Here is a 12,862-nt window from a genome sequence, read left to right as displayed (position 1 = left end):
AGACCTTGCCACGCCAACATTTTCACTTGCCCCACGAGATGCATCCTCCTCCCCTAAGTAATCATCCCCATCATCCTCCTCCTCCTCCTCTTCTTCCTCCACCTCGTCCAGGAGAGGTCCCTGAGCAGACAATGGCTGAATGTCATCAAGGATTCCCTCCTCCTCTTCCTCCTCATCAACATTGGCTGCAGACGCCTGCTCCTTGAGGTGCGTCAAAGTTTGCATGAGCAGACGCATAAGTGGGATGCTCATGCTTAGGATGGCGCCGTCTGCGCTTACCAGCCGTGTGCATTCCTCAAAACACTGAAGGACTTTACAAAGGTCTTTCAGCTTCGACCACTGCACGCCTGTCAACTCCATGTCTGCTCTCAAAGTGCCTGGCCGTGTATCCTCCCACAAATGCATTATGGCCTGCCTCTGCTCGCACAGTCGCTCCACCATGTGCAGGGTGGAGTTCCACCTTGTTGCAATGTCGATAATGAGGCGGTGGTTGGGAAGGTGGAGCAATCGCTGCAGCTTCTGCATACGAACGGAGTGTACAGGCAACCGGCGGATGTGCGCGCACAGTCTTCGCACCTTCTGGAGCAGGGCTGTTAACTCCAGATAATTTTTGAGGAAGCACTGCACCACCAGGTTCAAGGTGTGAGCCAAGCAAGGTATGTGGCTGAGTTTTGAAAGGGCTATGGCTGCCACAAAATTACGGCCGTTATCACTAACTACCTTGCCTGCCTCAAGATGTACACTGCCCAGCCATGACTCAGTTTGTCGCTTCAAGTACTCGGCCAGCACCTCGGCGGTGTGTCTGTCGCCCAAACACATCATCTGCAACACAGCCTGCTGACGCTTTCCACTAGCTGCTCGATAGGGGGACACATCGTGTGCAACAGTGGCAGCTGCAGATGGAGTGCTCGTACGACTGCGCTCTGTGGACGAGCTTTCGCTTCTGGAGGAGGAGGAGGAGGAGGAGGGTCGAACGCCTACAGCCAAATGTTTCCTATACCGTGGGCTAGGCAGCACTGTCCCACCACCGCTGTCCCCTGTGGACCCTGCATCCACCACATTAACCCAGTGCGCAGTGATGGACACGTAACGGCCCTGGCCATGCCGACTGGACCATGCATCAGTTGTGAGGTGCACCTTTCCGCTCACTGACTGCTTGAGTGCATGGACAATGCGGTCTTTCACATGATGGTGGAGGGCTGGGATGGCTTTGCGAGAGAAGAAGTGGCGACTGGGTAGGTCATAGCGTGGTACTGCATAGGCCATGAGTTTGCGGAAAGCTGTGCTTTCCACCAACCGAAAGGGCATCATCTCAAACGAGATTAGTTTGGCAATGTGGGCGTTCAAACCCAGTGTACGCGGATGAGAGACTGAGTACTTTCTTGACCTACTCATAGTGTCTGGGAGGGTGAGCTGGACTTGAGAGCTGCATATGGTGGAAGTAGCGGTGGACAGGGCGGACTGAGAGAGGGTTGATGATGGTGATGGAGTTGGTGTTCTTTCTGATGGCCTAGAATCAGTCTTTCGTTGATATAACAGTGGGGTTCCCTGACTGCTGTGGTCTTGCAATGACACCTCAACATTTGCTGCTGTGCTAACCGGTGGGCTTACAGTGGGGGAAACAATGTAGCGTTGCTGACTACCTTCGTTGTGATCAGTTGCACATGTGGCACTTGAGGTTTGGTGTTGTGTCCACGCTTGCAAGTGCATGCTGGTTAAATGTCTAAGCATGCAACTGGTATTCAAATTTTTCAGATTTTTCCCTCGGCTAAAGGTCTTTGCGCACTTCTTACAGATAACCTTGGCCTGATCATGAGGATTTTGTTCAAAAAAGTGCCACACTGCACTCTTCCTACTTTGGCAGACATTTTGCGGCCTAGCACGCTGTGATCTTTTGACCCTCTGGACAAGCTGTCCAGCAACTCTTTTGATGTTTGGAACCTGTCTTTGGAGTGCTCCGGGCCTGCCAGATAACAGCTGTTGCGATGTCGATGTCTGCTGTGGATGCTCCTCATCTGAGCTATTGGAAGCAGCACCCTCTTCCCCCAATGGATGCCAATCTTGGTCAACAACTGGGTCATCCATCACCTCCTCTTCTATGTCATGTGCACCTTTCTCTGTGTCACCGTGTATGGTGGTATAGTGTGTGGGAAGGGGCACCTGAGTCTCATCAGGGTCAAAATCTGGCTCTGTACACTGCGAGGACAATGTAGTGCTCTGAGTGAATGTACCAGCAGAATCATCCATCAGCGGCTGTGCATCAGTGCACTCCATGTCAGATTCATCTTGGCCTGGGTAATTCACCATTTCACTTGATAATCCAGGCATGGTGTGTGAAAACAGCTCCATGGAGTAATCAGTAGTATGGCCTGCGTCATCCTTCAATCTTGGTTGGGGTGAAGGACACAAGGAAAGGTGTGGTTCATGAACATGAGCCTCCAATGACGACTCAGTGCTTTTACTTTTTACAACTGAAGAAGAGGAGGCGATAGAGCTGGAGGCTGAGTCAGCAATGTAGGACAAAACTTTTTCCTGATGCTCTGCCTTTAAAAGCGGTTTGCCAACTCCTAGAAAACTAAGCGTTCGAGGCCTTATGTAGCCAGACGATGACGCAGGGTCAGCACCTCCTGCATTCGGTCCTATTTTGCTCTTGCCACTACTATCAGATCCACCACCAACACCATCATTACCAGCTGCCAACCCCCGCCCAATTCCACGGCCTCTTCCACCAGCCTTCCTCATTTTTGGTAGAAATGTAGACAAAATCCAACAAACTATATAGTAATGTAAAACAAGGTACAAGGTGTCTATAGGACAGGGGAGATTTAGAATTTCTGCACACACTTGTGGACAGTGGACACTTTTGGATTGTGTGAGGCCCACTGATATCTGAGCGCTATGTGACAGGCTCGATGGCACAGCTGCCTGTGACCAAAGTGACAAGAGGATAATGGAGATTTTGAATCTCTGCGCACACTTGTGGACACTGGACACTTGTGGATTGTGTGAGGTCCACTGATATCTGAGCGCTATGTGACAGGCTCGATGGCACAGCTGCCTGTGACCAAAGTGACGAGAGGATAATGGAGATTTTGAATCTCTGCGCACATTTTTGGACACTGGACACTTGTGGATTGTGTGAGGCCCACTGATATCTGAGCGCTATGTGACACGCTCGATGGCACAGCTGCCTGTGACCAAAGTGACGAGAGGATAATGGAGATTTTGAATCTCTGCGCACACTTTTGGACACTGGACACTTGTGGATTGTGTGAGGTCCACTGATATCTGAGCGCTATGTGACAGGCTCGATGGCACAGCTGCCTGTGACCAAAGTGACGAGAGGATAATGGAGATTTTGAATCTCTGCGCACACTTTTGGACACTGGACACTTGTGGATTGTGTGAGGCCCACTGATATCTGAGCGCTATGTGACACGCTCGATGGCACAGCTGCCTGTGACCAAAGTGACGAGAGGATAATGGAGATTTTGAATCTCTGCGCACACTTTTGGACACTGGACACTTGTGGATTGTGTGAGGCCCACTGATATCTGAGCGCTATGTGACAGGCTCGATGGCACAGCTGTGACAAAAGTGACTAGAGGATAAGGGAGATTGGATTGCTTTTAAAAAAGCAGTTTGCGGAGCAGTGGGTAAACAGCAATGCCAGCGTGTCAGGAAGCCTTAAAAGGCAGCCCAACAACCAACACCACTGATACACCACAATATAGCCTCCCCTTGCACTGCACACACAGTGACTTGTGTGTTGTGCAGGCCAAATCGCTAGCAGCAGAAGCAGTTTTTTTGTCTTCTTCCCTGCCTAACGCTCTCCCTACAGAATCAGCAGCAACCTCTCCCTATACTAAGATCGGCAGAAGTAAGATGGCGGTCGGCGTGCACGCCCTTTTATACCCCCTGTGACGCCCACCAAAGCAAGCCAATCACTTGCATGCCCTTCTGAAAGATGGTGGTGACCCGTGCCTAGGTCATCACGTTGCCCACAGTGTCCGTAGATCCTGATTGGCTGAAAAAGAGCGCAAAACAAACTTTTGAAACGCGACTTTGGCGCGTAAGTCGCCGACCTCGTGGCCGACCTCATCCTATGGTCGGGTTTCGTTTCATGAAACCCGACTTTGCCAAAAGTCGGCGACTTTTGAATTTTTTCGACCCGTTTCGCTCAACTCTAACATTGAGTCCATGAAAAAAAACCAGACATCACATGGATGCCATTTGTATGTCATCTGAGTACTGTAGGTTTTTTGCTGTTTAATGTGAACCAGTGATGTATTCAAACACATTTAACCTGCAGATATGGGGTTAATCCGCAGGTCAATGGAATTACAGAACTGACTTTAGGCCTCACTGAAAGCCTGGTTACTTGGAGAAAATGAATGTTATTCCTCCCGGCTGATTTCAGTCATAGAGAAAAACGGAGAAATATTGAGTCACCAATTGCTGCATAAATAGACACAATTTTATTAATTACAAAAGGACATATATTGGGATGAGACGAACTCTATAAAATAGTAACATAATAAGTGTAAAATGATGGGAGAATAATGACCATTACCCAGAAAAGAAAGGCACGGTATAGCCCTATTGTGTTTCAGTCACAGAGGCGTGACTTCAGCCACCACTCGATACATAGTGAGCGGCGTGTGTAACCAAGCCTTGACACTTTGATTGATAGCTCGCAGTGCAGTGCATCTTGATAGAGTAAACTATAATCAAAATGCCGTTTTGTGGTAAACTGCCACCTCTTACATTGCTGTGAGTGATAATTGTAGCTGTTCCAGACACACCTCTATGACCGAAATCTGACGGCTCCCAGAAGAAATAAAGTTAATTTTCTCCCGATAGCTACTCTTTCATTAAGACAGCCGGACAGCTTTGTAATGCTATTAACCTGCAGATTTACCCTATATCTGAAAGTTAATAGTGTTTGGGAACATGTCGGGTTCCCTTTAAAGTGTAGAAAAAAATGAGTGCCACATAATAGATATGAAACATAGACAATGAATAATGGATAATAATGGATATGCATAAATCATTTTTTTCTCCTGTGCAAAAAAGAAACCCTAAAACCTTTGAAAGCAGCTCTAAGTTGGCTTAATCATTATTGGTCTGCAGAAAATCCACCCAAGTAAACTGCGTATGTGCTGCTAACAAGAAAGCTAATAGTGGAATATGTACTTTAGCTGCAAAAGGACCAGCGGGATTTCACATAATGCTTTAAAGAGACATTAGTTACAGGTGTTTCTCACAAAATTAAAATATTATCAATAAGTTATTTTATTTCAGTTCTTCAATACAAAAAGTGAAACTCATATATTATATTGAGTCATTACAAACAGAGTGATCTATTTCATGTGTTTATTTCTGGTAATGTTGATGATTATGGCTTACAGCCAATGAAAACCCAAAAGTCATTATCTCAGTAAATTAGAATGCTTGAAAAAATGACCAGCTTGAAAAAATGATTTTAAAATCAGAAATGTTGACCTACTGAATTGTATGTTCAGTAAATGCACTCACTACTTGCTCGGGGCTCCCTTTGCATCAGTTACAGACTGCCACAGACTGATGGCATGAAGGCGATCAGTCTATGGCACTGCTGAGGTGTTATGGAAGCCCAGGTTGCTTTGATAGCAGCCTTCAGCTCGTCTGCCTTGTTGGGTCTGGTGTCTCTCATCTGCCTCTTGACAATACTCCACAGATTCTCTATGGGGTTGAGGTCAGACGAGTTTGCTGGTCAATCAAGTACAGTGATACTGTTGTTTTTAAACCAGGTATTGGTACTTTTGGCAGTGTGGACAGGTGCCAAGTCCTGCTGGGGAATGAAATTTCAATCTCCAAAAAGCTTGTCGGCAGAGGAAAGCATGAAGTGCTCTAAAATTTACTGGAAGACGGCTACGCTGACTTTGGTCTTGATAAAACACTGGTGACCTACACCAGCAGATGACATGGCTCCTCAAACCATTATTGATTGTGGATACTTCATACTAGATCTTGGAAATCAAGGCCCCAGAGTCTGGAGGAAGCGTGAAGAGGCACACAATCCAAGCTGCTTGAGGTCTAGTATGAAGTTTCCACAATCAGTGATGGTTTGGGGAGCAATGTCTTTTGACTTTTGGGTTTTCATTGGCTATAAGCCATAATCATCAACATTAACAGAAATAAACACTTGAAATACATCACTCTGTTTGTAATGACTCTATCGAATATATGAGTTTCACTTTTTGTATTGAAGAACTGAAATAAATTAACTTTTTGATGATATTCTAATTTTGTCAGATGCACCTGTAGATATTTATTATTATCTATTCTATTATTTCTAAACATTGTTTTTCGGTGATTACTTTATATCTCCGTTCATACTGCACCGAACACACACAAATGATATACCATTTGAAAGGTAAACTTGCCCCCTTCAGCAAGAAAATAGCCAAACAAACCACACAACCACGATTTGATCACAAAATACAGTTTAAACATTAATTTTCATAAACCTGCATTAAGGAAAAATGAACTGCAGGTGGCACCACAGTACCCCAAAGCTAACTACCACAAAGCTGCTTACAGACATCACAAACAAATGCAAACATTTGCCTTGGGGACTGTTAAGTTGCTGTCAGCGCCGACGAACTGCCAAGGCTGAACAGGGTGACTTAATGGGTGACAGCGAGATTGCTGTGTGTGAAATCTAGCAGCGATCGGCCCCCCCTCGGGGTATCGTTGATCGTGCTGGATCATCCTGGCCTGTTTTTTCATCGCTGGTCTCCCACTGGCCAGTGCGCATCGCTGCGTGTGGCAGCGGGAGCCAGCGATGAGCGACGCTGCACGCTGGTTGCCAACGTAAACATTGGGTTTCTAAGGGCTGCGGGGCCCTTAGAAACCCAATGTTTACCCTAGATACCAGCGTGCATTGCAGGCAGGGCGGGAGGTGGAGGCAGATCGGTGCACAGACCGCAGTAGCTCTGCTATCTGCCACTCCAGTCTGTCAGACCAGAGTAGCAGATAGCAGAGCTATGCTGGTCTGTCTGCGCCGCTCTGCCTCCACCTCCTGCCCTGCCTGTAGTGCACGCTGGTATCTGGGGTAAACATTGGGTTTCTAAGGGCCCCGTGGCCCTTAGAAACCCGATGTTTACGTTGGTAACCAGTGTGCTCACTGGTCCTGATCGCTGGAGGGGCTGTCTATGTGACAGCTCACCAGCGATCAGCTAACAATGTCCCAGCGATCCCATCCACTTCGGATCGTTGGTGGGATCACTGGGATATCGTTATGTGTAACGGTACCCTTACCCACACCACGGGGAAGCCCAGGGTCAGATGCTGCTGGGAAAGCTCAGATAGATGGGACCTGAGCAGTGCAGTGAAAGAGGACACTGAGGGAAGCAAAGAGCAGAAGGACCTACAATCATGTGGCCACAGGGGGCGGGGCTTAGCATCCTGCTGCTGGAGATGCCTGCAGGTTTCTACAGGGACCCTGGAGCAGGGGAAAGGGGGCCACAGGACACCAGGGAAAGGACGGGGAATCAGAGGGAGATGAAATCCATGACAAGTCGAGGTCAGTAAACAAGAGTGCTAATGCGGTACACAAGGGGCAGGCAGAGGGTAGTCAGAACGTAGCTTAGAGTCATACACAGAGATGGCAGCAAAGTACAGGAGAGACAGGCAGAACTCGAAACAGGGACAGAACCGGATCAAAGCCAAACAAGCATACAGTAGCATAGGCACAAAGCACAGATACATCAGAGTCACACACACTCAGCTGAGGGTCAAAGTATAAGCGACCCGAGGAATGACCCCACACTGAGGCTATAAGAAGCCTCCCAGAATCCCAGAATGAGGCTGTCCAGATTAACCTCTGAACTACATCATCCCACAAACTAAGCAGATCATGACATTGGCTTTCCAGCTTGCTGAACTGCTTGCCCAGCCTATTTTAGCCAAATTGGGGGATTGCACACTTCACTGCAGGTGAGTCACATATCCTAACACATTTGTAAACATGCACTGCCTATTGATTGCACATTTGCTCCGCTCATACTCCACCCACACAAACCATTGATACACCATTTGAAAGGTCAAACTACCTGCAGGTGGCAGGACACTACCCCAAAGCGCACTACTAGAGAGCTGCTTACAGACATCACAAACAAATCCAAACATTTGCCTTGGGATCTTTCCAGCTTGCTACCTATTTCAGGTACATTGGAGGATTGCACACTTCACTGCAGGTGAGTCACATATGCAAACACATTTGTATACATGCACTGCTTTTTTGGTGATTACTTCGCCTCCTCCCTTCAGCAAGAAAAGAGCCAAACAAACCACACATTCATGATTTTATCACTAAATACAGTTTAAACATTCATTTTCATAAACCTGCAGAAAGAAACAATGACCTGTAGGTGGCACCTCAAGACATTTTTTGGCCTCTACTTATTAAACTTATTTATTGTATTATATATACAGTAAATACCTGTCTGTGTTCATCATCTCATGAAATACACTTACATTTGACCAGCTTGCTTTAGCACGGGCCAAGCTAGTATTATTATAATTTTAATATACATATCATTATTTTTTCAATAGCGATATATAGCTGTTTAAAAAAAAATATATATATATATATAGAGAGAGAGATATGTATATATGTCTCAATATTCATGAATATCAGATCATGTCCTCACTCCTCTAACGCCTCCATATTTATAAGCCTAATTTACTGCAAAAAGTCTCTCTTTGCATAAGAGTTCTTAATTTTAATGTGCCAAAGACATCCAGATGTAGCTCTGTGATACAAGACAACAAGACAACCTTGTCATTCCACCTTAAGGGTTTTAACGGATGCTGTTTAGAGAAATAAGCATTCCTAGAAAAAAAAGATGTAATTGCAGAAGAATTTATTCCGGTTTCAAAAAGGTTAATCCCAAAGCACTTCACCAGATCTCAACCTGGACGCTGGAATATCGACTGAATGATGCGGTTGGGAGTCAGTGAGAAAAAGTCATCTTATAAACAATTAATTAATGTTTGCCATAAATTATCATCTTTTACTTCCTACTCAAGAAGAGCAGAGGGAATAAAAAGCTGCCTTTCTTGCAGGTGGTGGCATTCAGAGCGAGGGCAATCAGCGTATTGAGAGTGGAAGTACAGCACTTCCAGTGCGGCTGGGTGAATTGGGCTGGATTAAAGCCCAGCAGGGTGCTAGGGTTTCAGGTGGAAAGCTGCATGTTTGTGATCAGCAGAAAAAAAAACTAAAAAAATAAAAAAAAACCTTGAATTTATCTAAACTGCTCTTCTGCTAACAACACTCTTGTCACCGGCAGCATTCTCCTTCTCTCCCTCTCTCTCAAAAGAGTCCTCAGTGCTCTCCCTATGAAAACATGATCAGCATCTCAAAGCTCAACCTCCCCCAAAGCTTGGTGCTCAAAAGAATATGAAAAGCCCATTGAGCAGACCCCCACACAACTTGACGTTCCCATCGGCATTCTCTAACATAAGCACTTACGTGAATGCATGTACAACCGATGCGGCCCTATGAATATAGCCAAGAGTACGCTCTGTATAAAGATATAGGACCTGTTCAACACTAGATCTCCCTCCCCCCAAAAAATAAAATTAAGCCATACAGCCAAATTGCTTGAAACTTGCTGGATAGACCAAAGCGGGAACATGGAGGAGATGTATTTTACAGCTGCCATTGTTGTTTGCAATTATCTATTAGTTGTCTACATTTCAGTGCAATTTGATTCAGACTCATCAAAAGCCTGAGCTGGAAATCTGATGTAAAACTCTTGCAAAAATTTTTGAGTGTAACTCATAGTTGTGCAAAACAATGTGATTTTTGTCTCTTTTGCTGCAAGTTTTTGAAAAATGCGAGGAGCTTATTGAAAAGGGGGATTAATTGGACGCAGTGCTACAAATTCATTATAATTTTCAGCACATGAATGTAATGGATTGACAGGTATAACTACTATTGATCCACCATATATATCTGTAAGCTGTATGATTAATGACCACATTAATCATATATCATATGAAGTATGTGTGATGATAAATTGTACATATGAGTGTCCTTAATGTACAGGACCTAATTTTCTCCACTCTTTTTTTGTTACAATGTGCCATAAAGGTAAATTATTAAAAGCATTCCAAATAAATCAAGTTTTTTGAACAGGTAGTTGACCTGCTTTTTATGATATGAGCCAGTAGGTGGCAATAGAGAATGCCATCATTTCAATTACTGATTGTCAGCTATTATTTTACAGGTGGACTCCAAAGTTTCTGCATTATGCAACAGATATTTTTTTATTTCCACTGCAGATTTTATTGTTTATCAAGCATAGGGTAAAACCATTTGCAAATTGACAGAAAATCCAAATGTGCACATGCAGATTTTGCATACGTATATGTAATTTCATCACAAATCATTTCCATATATATATGTGCAACAGGAAAATTCTATTTGACACGTACAACAGCTTATCAAGAGTGTGTGGAGGGTAAATAGAAATAAAGATAGATATATATTAGATTAGACCAGGGATGGGGAACCTCAGGCCCCAGGGCCATTTACGGCCCTCGATGACCTTTTATCAGGCCCCCGGGCAGATTCTCAGGGACCGCATTCTTGGGGAGGGAGCTGTATTTTGATTGCCACAAACTCATTAATTTCTTCTTGCTCTGTTAGCACACACACACGCAGTGTTCACTACTGAACACTGAAGGGCATGCAATGAAAGATTACGTCCTTACACCAGTGCCAGAATCAGGATATAATTTGTTTGTACGGCCCCCGAAGGATGGCATAAATATCCAAATGGCCCTTGGCAGAAAAAGATTCCCCACCCCTGGATTAGACGTATAGAGTTGTGCTTGAAAGTTGATTTCAGAATTTTCTATATTTCTGTATACGTAATTTGGACTTTCATCACATTTTTATACAAGTTCTATAAAGTCTATACAGAGAACTAAGTTATTTAAGAGTGAAAAATATTGGACTATTTAAAATGAGGAAAATGAACCAACATCACAACATTCTTCACTAACAAATAGCTTCAGCTATTGGAGGCTTTTCTTCCATGAGCTGTTCACTTCAGGTCTTAAAGCAGCATTTCTATAAGATTAATGTCAAGACTTTGACTTGGATTTCCAAAACTTTAACTTTATTCTTCGACCTTTCTCTTATAGAAAGACTTGTGTGCTTTGGGTCAATGTGATAATCCTTGACACACATTCTCATTTTACTTTAAAATTTGCTGGTAAAATTCAGAATTCATTGCTCCATTAATTATGGCAAGCTGTTGTAGTCCAGATGCAGCAAAACTGGCCCAAACCTTGATGATACCACCACCATGTTTCACAGATTATATGAGGTTTTTATTCTACAATACAGTGTTTTTCTTTCCCCAAATGAACGATTCTCATTTAAATCAAAAATCTCCATTTTGGTCTCATCCATCTACAAAACATTGGTGAAGTAGCCTTCTGGCTAGTACAAGTTATCTTTAGCAAACCATAGACGGGCAGCAATGTTCTTTTTGGAGAGCAGTGGTTTTGTCATTGCAATCCTGCTTTTCACACCACTGTTGTTCAGTGCCCTGCTGATGATGGACTCATGAACATTAACATTAGCTGATATGAGAGTCCTTTAGTTGCTTAGAGGTTACCTTAGGTTCCTTTGTGACCATGCAAATTATTATGCGCCTTGCATTAACTGTGGATTGGTGGGGTCCAAGCTCTTTACAGATGGTTTTGTAATTTTCTCCAGCCTGATGAACATCAATAACTCTTCTATTAAAGTTCTCAGAATTCTCCTTTGCTTGTGCCAGCCGTTATACACTTTATCAAACATGGGATGTGAAGATCAGACATCGATAGCTCCCGCTTCTTTAAATAAAGCAGGTTGCCCACTCACACCTGATTGTCATGCCATTGATTGAAAGCACAAAACTCTAATTTTACATTCAAAATATTTTCTAATCTTAAAAGTTCACATAGTTTTGCTTTGCCACTTACAGATATGCAAAATTAGATCATTTTCATCAACAAAATATAATTTTTTTAAAATTTTGTTCTCTTTATCTATTTTTACAACTTGTTTTAAAATCTCATGTAGTTTTGGATCAAATTTATGCAGAAAAACTGAAAATTCTGAAGGATTCCAAAACTTTCACACACTGTACAAGGATAGGTACATAGATAGATAAGTGATAGAGATATAAAATAGATTAGATAGATGAGAGAATGAAATGTATTTACTCATGTACAATCTGCACCCAATAATTGTCCTGGTCCTGGAGTCCAGGACTAATAAAAGACCATTTCTGCTTCTCTCCACTCTCCTCCATCTTTCCTCATAAACCCAGTGTACGAACACCTGCACTAGTCGAGAAGTGGAGGGACCAGAGCTGATTTTGCAAATTACCTCCTATGAGTCTTCTAGCATTTAGTGTCAGCCATTAAACACATGCATCTGTAATGCGGTTATTGGATGCATTCACAATGCAATTTAAATACATTTCACATGGTAAATGCAATCAACAATGTTTACGGACACATTAATTATTATCAACACTATTTTTAATCAGAGAGAGAGAAAAATTACGTAAACTAGAGTCACTTTTCTGGAAGAAAAAAAAACAAACTGTTCAGCTACTTTCCAGGTAATAGATGCAGATGTAACAAAGCTGATTTTGTCTCTTAACTATATTATCTATATTGTTTTGCATCTTTTAGATTATAATTTGTTATGATTCTTTTTTTTTTTTTGCTTACTGCTTAATCCAATTGTAGAGCTCTGTAGTATATGTTGGCGCTTTATTGACAACCACTATTTTTACTGTAACTT

The sequence above is a fragment of the Dendrobates tinctorius genome, unplaced genomic scaffold (genome assembly GCF_039654945.1).
Source record: "Dendrobates tinctorius isolate UK_male_01 unplaced genomic scaffold, ASM3965494v1 ptg000208l, whole genome shotgun sequence".
Classification (NCBI taxonomy): Eukaryota; Metazoa; Chordata; class Amphibia; order Anura; family Dendrobatidae; genus Dendrobates; species Dendrobates tinctorius.
The sequence above is the reverse complement of the archived record's forward strand: the minus strand, read 5'-3'. Positions refer to the sequence as shown.